General features: G+C 39.1%; 1 pseudogene; it reads left to right on the top strand.

Annotated features, from left to right (window-relative positions):
- Positions 1-8572: 8572 nt before the first annotated feature.
- On the top strand, positions 8573-8677 carry LOC127188721 (uncharacterized; annotated as a pseudogene).
- Positions 8678-8979: the final 302 nt, after the last annotated feature.

Raw genomic sequence — 8979 nt, 5'->3', positions numbered from 1 at the left:
GTTGTCCAACTCTCTAGTAGAACTGAATGAACCCTTCTTTGATGCAATAAAATCAACACCAAGGAAAGGAGAACAGTGTCACCACACAAAGCGAGCACTGGTACACAGTGAGTCCATATTCAGAACTCTTCAGGTCAGCTCTCCGCAAAGCTGGCTGCATGGCAACAGTGCCTGGAGAGCTTTGTCCACCTGGAAACAAAGATTTTTCATTTGTTGGCTCCCTGGGTGATTCCACAGCATTCATCCACCACTGAAAAGTACCATCACTGCTGTCAAAGTTAGGGCTTAGATGATGGTATAAGGGGACAGAGGTTATATTTTTTGCCTTAAACAACACTGTACCAAATAGCTTACTTCATCAGAAAAATAAAAATCATTTAAAAATTCTAATCTCCAAATAGACTGATTATTCATAGTATGGATATGAAATTCTAAGCATGTGTATTGCCCATCCCCTTTTCCCCTAATTTCTACTCATCTTCTTGAAAAATATAGGCTAAGTAAACCTGATCTTCTTACAAATGTCTCTTAGATTCCCTCTCTGCACTTTGGTATAATTGTGCACATATATTAGTGGATTTTAAAGTATGTTTTCTGCTAGTATTCTCTTTGCATTTTTCTTGACTGAGTTCCACTGGCTAAGAAGCTCTTGAAGATATTAGTGATTTAAAAAGACACATTTCAGTGAATGAAAATTCTACATAGCAATATATAAAAGCATCTCTAATTACCTCTGTTCTCATTCTCAAAAATAAGATATGGGCAATGAAGCTGGAGATTGTTGTTCAGAGATCAGCAGCACTGACGGCTTTTCCAGAGATATCAGATTCAGTTCCTAGCATCCCTATGGCAACTCAGACTGACCTGTAACTCCTGTTCCAGGGGCTCTGGTTCTCTCTTATGGAATTCCCGTGCACTGTATGTAAGCTGTCTACATGCAGACCAAACCCTCATACAAACAAAATTTGTTTCTAAAAAGTCTTTAAATTCCACAAGGTATTTACTGAAAACCCACCTGAACTATATTCCAGTAGAATAACAATTGATAGTCTTCCTCACTACAGTGATGTCCTGTTTTACCTGATAATGTATAAAATTGAGGTCCACTACCCAGCTTTCTATGCCAACTATGCCTTTAATCAATGCCAGCTTATGTACAGCTTCAAAACTAGAACTTAGAATCCCAAGCCATTCAAGCCAAACAAGGTTCTCAAAAAAATTTTATTAACTACAATATTAGAGAAAAATAAAGCTTGCTCAAGAACTTTAGAGTCTCAAACCTCACAATTTTAACTTCCATTTTTTTCTTTAACCTCAATAACTGTCCTTCAGATAATTCCATGGAATGCTAAATAATTCGCAAGTTACTTCTTTCTTTTACCTTGTCCACATTAAATCACCGAAACCTGTGTTTCTGTTTCAGAACAGATCCCTGGAACCAGTAGTTGGTCTTTCTTCATCTCACAAGCCACCTCTTCCATCTAAAACAATACCACATCCCCCTGGCCTTGTCCTCTGAAGCCCATAATTAACCATTTTTCTTTCCTAAATAAAGCAAATTATATCATAACTTTTTCTACTTCAAATGTCTTGTTGACTTAACTTCCAATGGCATTGTGGTCAAATGCTAAGGCTTGGGTTAACTACTGATATATCTATTTTCTAGCCTATCACCAATGAACTTACTACAATCTGCAAACAGTAATCACCCAGGGAATCAAAATGCTATAGTGAGTTTCTATCACAAACCCACGACCACCTCTGAATTCTAGCAGTTTATATTTAATTATCTGATTAAGATTATGAGTCCCTGATGGGAACTCAAACATTCATCTGCTCAAAGCCAAAGTGTTGGTTAATTAACTGCACACCACTCCTACTCCAGATGTGTTTCTTTAAAACCTGCCCCAACTCCAAGGGTGTTTATTCTACTCTTCCAGTCACTTGGGCCCAAAACTTTAGAATCAACTCTAAATTCTCCCTTATAATCCACCAAGAAATGTTGGCAGTCTTCATTTAGTATGACACAGAGTCAATGATTTCTTGACATCCTTACAGATACGACTAACCATTGCTCCTTGTCCGTCAAGGCCTCCCTTTTCAAATCACCAATTCCTCAAGAAGTCACATTTGTCTCACAAGTAAAATCACGTTTCATGTTTAAACACTCCAATAGGTCCCTTTACGCAACACAAAGAGTAAGTTCTCTCAAATATATCAAAGATCAACATTCATTGATCCTCATTGTCATTCTCTTCTCATGCTGCCTTTGCACTGTGGTCATCATTGGCTAATTTTCCAGTGCAAACATAGGCTTTAATTTAAATCTTGTGCTTTCGTCTCCAGAGCATGTTTCCCCAGGTATTCAAATGACTATATTTTTCACCTTCCAAGGCTCTGAGAAGGTCAGTTCATCAATTTAATCCCAGTTAATTATCTCATTCAATGAGCTATTACTCAGGAGTATATACATTGCTTGTTTTAATTTTCTCTGTTTTTTTCTATTTCATGATGTGATATATATGATGTGCTTTGTGCTTATTGTTTTACCATTAATTAGATATAGGCAACATGAGTAAAGGGATTTTTGTAAACTTTGATTACCAAAAAGAAACTTCTAAAATTATGTTTTTATACACAGGAGTTGTTCAATAATAAGTTAAATGAAAGAATGAGTAAAAGGACCCTAATCTCCAGTAGCACATGATTTGATTGTTATTTGTTACTGTTTGTATCTGAAATGTCCCCCAAACCATATGAGCTGAAGGTTTGTACCTAATGAAGCAATGTTCCTAGTTATATCCTTTGAGACTATGATTGGATAATGGAAACTCTATCTTAATCAGTGAATAAATGCACTGCTAAATTAATAGTTTGATGGACTACTGTAGAGACTTAAGATTATGGTCTTGGTTGAAAGAAATGAATCATTTGTGGTATCAGTGGAGCTTTGAAGCACTAGCACTTCGCTCATTTTCTTTCAATGTCCACCAACCATAAAATGGGCACCCCCAACCCACATGCACGTCACAAGATGTGCTGCCTGTCCTGTACCAGAAACTGTGGGCCCAACTGTCCATAGACTGAAATCTCTACAATTGTGGGCTCAAATAAATCTTTTTCTGATTTTAATCGTTTACATCAGGTATTTTCACACAAGGTGGATAAGCGTAACTTAAAAAAATATATTATCTGAGTACACTTGTTACCTCTTTAATTTTGTGCATGAGAGTTGTTTTTTCTTGTTGTTGTTGCTGTTTTTCTTGGAGAGACATCCCATCCCACCGTCTTCTGTTTCAAGACCTCTGCTGCTACCTACGCTGGCAAACCTGCAGCTCTTTCAGGCAACCATGGATCAGAGGAGCTGCTATTTTCCAAATAGCTTTCTGACTATTGGTATCTATTATTTGCACTGTCTGTTAGAACACAGAAACATGGTCTCATAATTGTCCTCATGTCTCTCTCTCTCTCTCTCTCTCTCTCTCTCTCTCTCTCTCTCTCTCTCTCTCTCTCTCTCTCTCTCTCTCTCTCTCTCTCTCTCTCTCATTACAATGAAAGTAACTAGATCTTATTTATTTTTGACAATGAAGCACAGAGAACAAAAAGTCAATATATATTTTCCAAATGCAGCAATCAATTATTCAGCAGCTCAGATCTATATATCAACCTGTGACTTTCCAGAGTTGCTGACTGGGAACAAAATGCAAGGATGTCTATAAGTTAAAGAAAGGATACAGAGACGATTTCTTGCCAATAGTGAAATGTATTTGTTTGTGAATTTTATGTCCAAGGGACAATAAGAAATAAAAATGAAAATGAAAATCAGCCAGTTGGTCAGAATAGGAACCAATCTTTCCTTGCCAGTAAATATGCTCTCTGGTTGGAACACAGCAGTAGAAATGGCTGTTGGAAGATAGATATGTAGTGTTACTAATGAGATATGGGTCATAGGTGAGAACAATTTTCAAACTACAGCATAAACTTTTGCCTCTGAGATTGTGACAAAGATTGTTACTGGTCTTATTGGAACATTCTTGTCAAACTCTAAATACTTATCCAAACAGACAAAACACAGGTGTGAGGGCTCTTCGAAACATCTCTTTTTAGTAAAGCACAGGTGTAAATGTAAAAATGAGTGCTGGGAATTTTCTAAGTCCTTACAATTCACAGGATGAGTAAGAGAACTCAGCTGCCAAAGCAAGGATGAGGACTACCTCCAACCACCAGAAATCCCACATGCACTGTATTGGAGATGGTATGGCACTCCAAATATTTTCAACATCCACAAGACCCAAATGACAATAAGGTAGTGTTGCCCCTCCTATCTAGTCAAAAGGAAAAAACCAATTTTCAAAAGTGATTACTTTTTTTTTTTTTTTTTTTTTTTTTTTTTTAAGGCAAGATAGATTCTTGGCTGTCGTGGACTCTCTTTGTAGACCAGGCTGGTCTCGAGCTCACAGAGATCCACCTGCCTCTTCCTCTCCTTAGTGCTGGGATTACAGGTATGTGCCACCAGACTGACTGATTAGAATTCTTTAATGACAGAGGCAACCCTGGCTCCTCCTACAACTTTGTAGAATGAGCTGGCTGTCCGTTAGCTATATCTGAACAGGGGTCTAGGTCAGACAAGCTGTAGTCAGATGGTTGTGGAGGAGGGCTCCCCTTGTCAAAGATCTAGGAGAGGGGAGTAGTGTGGAAGAGGGAGGGAGGGTGGGAACGGGAAGATACAAGCAAGGGGGAAACAATCAGGATGTAAGATTAATGATATAATAAATAAATAAAAATTTTAAAATATAGGGAAGTGGATAGGTGCTCTGCCATGCATCCTTTAAAAAAATTATTTTAGAAGAGGAAAATTGGGAAGTTTTTTTTATTTTTAATTTTATTTTATTAATTTATTCTTATTACATCTCAATGGTTATCCCATTCCTTGATTCCTCCCTCCCTCCCATTTTCCCCTTACTCCCCTCCCCTATGACTGTGACTGAGGGGGCTTCCGCATATATGATAACATGCTTTCGGAACACAGCTTAATGGATAAAACATAGTTTCATAACAGATACAAAATAGAAAAAACAAACATGCCAGTCTTCACAGTAGATTCTAGATAACAACATTTTGACTACCAGAAAGTGCAGAGATCATTTTTTTTTTTTTTTTTATGGTTAGCTCTGGGAAGCATGTTAGGCAAAATATTTGACAATATTCCTTTTCAACTTTTGTAAACAATGGTACTAAAGGTATTGTTCACTAAATTTGGGAACTACTTATAAGCCATGAAATAGCACTAACATCAGGTTGTACAATATTTTCATCACCAGCAGTGCATTGCTAAAATGCACTGTAATAATATTCTGAAACACATGCGCTAGCTACCACTGATTTTTGTTCTCTTCTGTATTTTACCTTCTTTTTGAAAATAGTATGTGAATTCAATAAAACAATGTCTTACACATACTATGCGGCTTCTTTCATTTGACATGATGTTGTTTTGTGTGAAGAAGCATTCCACTGGATATGTATATTATTCTGCCACAAGTTGGAACTATTTAGGTTGTCTTCAATAAACCACACTCCTGTGCACATTTGAGCAAATGACTTTATTTTCATTGCTCTTGACTGAATGCCTCAAACTAGAATCATTAGGTCATGTGATAGACGCACATTTATACCTACATGTTTATTGCTCATATAAGAAATGATAAAACTCTTTCCAAACATCTGTTGGAAAGTTCCAGTCCTACAGGCAGCGTGCCAATATCCGAGCTGCTTCAAGTCTTTATTGTCATTTGCGTTCATAAGCCTGTTATGTGTTTAAATTTCTGTCCTTGGGTAGACACGGCAATATCTATGTCTACATTTTTATTACATTTTTAAATAATTAACAAAGTAAGATTTTTCATGTAAGTAATTGTCCTTTGTTTATTTTTGGTAAAATGTCTGCTAGAAATTTTTACTCATGTTTATATTGGGTGTTTGCTTTCTTGGTGTTAACTCTTAGCAGTTCTCTGCATATTTTGAGTACACGCATTTATAAAATAGTTACTTTGAAAATATATTCTCCTATTATAATCCTTCATTATGTAACCAAGATAAACTTTTATGTATGCTGAAAGCATTTTATATATCCGTTTGTTTAGTCTCCATAGCTTATCATAACTTCCAGGAATAATGACAGTTTTTTTCTTGACACGTGTGTTTCTATTTCTTGATTTATTCTATTGGTAATAACTTTCAATGCAATATTTTCTCTCAAGAAATTATGTTGGTCCAAATTAAGGTTTTTTTTTTTTTTTAATTTAATCCCTTTACCATCTGATTTCAACCCCTTCCCTCTTCTCTGCCCTCAAGTCACTGACACTCATTTGCCCTTTCTTCTTCTAAGAGATGGGAAGCCCCCAATGGGTACCAACCCACCCTGACACCTCAAGTCAGGGAGGAACTAAGCACATCCTCTCCCGCCAACCCCTGAGGCCTGACAAGGCAGCCAAGTGATGGGAAAATCATCCAGTGACAGGTGATAGAGTCAGAGACAGGCCCTACTCCCATTGTTAGGCAACCCATATATTGACCAAGCCACACATCCGCGGCATATGTGTAGGTGGTCGAGGTGCATCCCATGTACGCTCTTTGGTTGGTGGTTCAGACTCAGTTGGCCCTAGGGATGTAGGAACCAGGCCTGACTGGGCTGCCTGCCTGTCTTGCTGTTTCATATCCTGTTTCTAGCAGCTTTCATTCTGTGTTTATCTTGGTTAGCTAGTCATGTTTACTGCTCTGAGAACACGCCCCTCCCTTCCTCGAGACTTGTCCTCCTGTGTGCAATCACCTCTTGAGGGATTTCACCTGGGAGGAGGATTCCTGTTTGGCTGCCTATAAGAAGGCTCTTTGGAACTCTGGGAAGGATAATAATAAACCGCTCCGGGCGGCTGCTGCTGTGGCTGTTGCTCTCTTAGCACGAAGGATCCACTGTGTTAGTGTGTGTGTGTGTGTGTGTGTGTGTGTGTGTGTGTGTGTGTGTGTGTGTGCATGACTTAAATCCACAGTCCCTCGCCCTCGACTCAGTACCGCGGCGACACAGGCACCACACAGGGACATAGGTTAGTTTACTTTTGTGGTGTTCTTGACCCCACCAGCTTTCTCTATCTTTCCTCCCACTCTTCCACAAAAATCCCTAGCATGACCTACTGTTTGGCTGTGGGTCTCTGCAATCTGCTTCCATCAGCTGCTGCATGAAACCTTCTGAGAAGTGGTCTAGTATGCTGGGATCCTGTCTGCAAGCATAGCAGAGTATAATTAATAGTGACAGGGGTTGGTTCTCCTCCATGGAGTGGATCTCAAGCTGGGCCAGTTATTGATTTGCCGTTTCCTTAATTTCTGACCCATCTTTTCTTAATTTATTATATTTTTTAACATTTTCACTTTACAACCCGTTCCATAATCATAGCCCCCTCCATCATGTCTCCTCCTGATGGAAACCTCCCTCTCTCTTCCTGCATACCCTCCTTAGTCCTCAGAGAGGGGGAGTCCTCCTCCCCTACCAACTGACCCTAACCTACCAAGTCTCATCAGGACTGCCTTCTTAATCCCTACACTTCTTGTAGGCAAGACACATTTTGGTTCTAAGGTTTTAGGGGTGGTTGGGTGTCTCTCTTCCTCCATTGGAAGTTCCACCAATCTACAGGGGGCAGCACCTTCAGACTCCTTAACCCCTGCTGCTAGGAGTCTTATCTAGGGTCATCTTCATAGGCAGCCCCCCCCCAGAAGCCTTCCTTGTCCCATAGATGCAACCCCAACCAATTTCTGTTCTTTCTCCTGGTCCTCTCTCGACTCTGCTCTCCCCATGCCTGGTCCCCACCACAGTTTCCCACCCAACCCTGTCTTTCATCCAGTTTCCTCTTCCATCTACTTCAGATGTCTATTTTATTTCCTCTTCTGAGTGAAAGCCAATCATCCTCCCTTGGTATATCCTTGGCTTCTTTGAGTCTATGGATTATAGCATGGTTATCATGTACGTTATGGCTAATATCCACTTATGAGTTAGTACATGCCATGTGTGTCTTTCTGGGCCTGGGTTACCTCATTCAGGATGGGTTATTATATAGATTTTTGTTAGATAACCTTTTCTAAATTGAGGGCATTTCAGGATTAGTCACAAAAACTATGAATGATTACTGGATGTATCAATTGATTTTACTACATATATTGAAATAATAATATAGTTATTCTATACTTTTAATATACTTATGGGTTCTATTTAAATGCTTTCACTGTATGCATGAGAGATAATATTCTGCATATTTACTTTCATGTAGCAGCTTTGTGCTTTTTTAAGAAGTAAAATTCTCATTTCATTATTGGAAAAGAACACTTCCTGCTTTTCAGATATACTTAAATCATATTACAATTCCTTAGTGCACAAATTTCTGAGAAAAGATAAAAGTGAAGACATACATACATCTCTTTCTTGGTTTTTAAATGAGTTCATTATATATCTTTTTAATACATTAATATTTATTCTGATTGTATCTCTTATGAATTAAATAGGATCACTTGGTCTTTTAAGAAGCCTGCCACTGTACCTAGAGGCATTTCAGGTATGGTTTCTGTGGAGAGAGGGGCTCTGTCTATGTTCAGTGTTCTGACTTCTGAACATATGAATGATTAGTGACCTAACATTCCTTGGAAAAAAGCTGTGATGACCACCAGTCTGGCACCAGGGTTCCCAGATGGGTTCCAGGGTGGGGAATGAGCCAAAAACTAGAAGAACCCGACCTGGGACCACAGCCCCAGGCAGAAGTGAGGCCTAGACAGAGGACCCTGGGGTGGGTCCACTTGAGTGGTCCCTAGCCAGACACTAGCCAATGACAACCCCTGGACCTGAGCCGTGGGCCCCAGACAGTGAGCTTGACTAATATGACTACCAATCTGGTCCCATATAGGCTTGGAAAGTCAGACCACGATCAAGATGAATCCTTCCCA

This window comes from Acomys russatus, chromosome 4, assembly GCF_903995435.1.
Source record: "Acomys russatus chromosome 4, mAcoRus1.1, whole genome shotgun sequence".
NCBI classification, from domain to species: domain Eukaryota; kingdom Metazoa; phylum Chordata; class Mammalia; order Rodentia; family Muridae; genus Acomys; species Acomys russatus.
The sequence above is the reverse complement of the archived record's forward strand: the minus strand, read 5'-3'. Positions and strand labels throughout refer to the sequence as shown.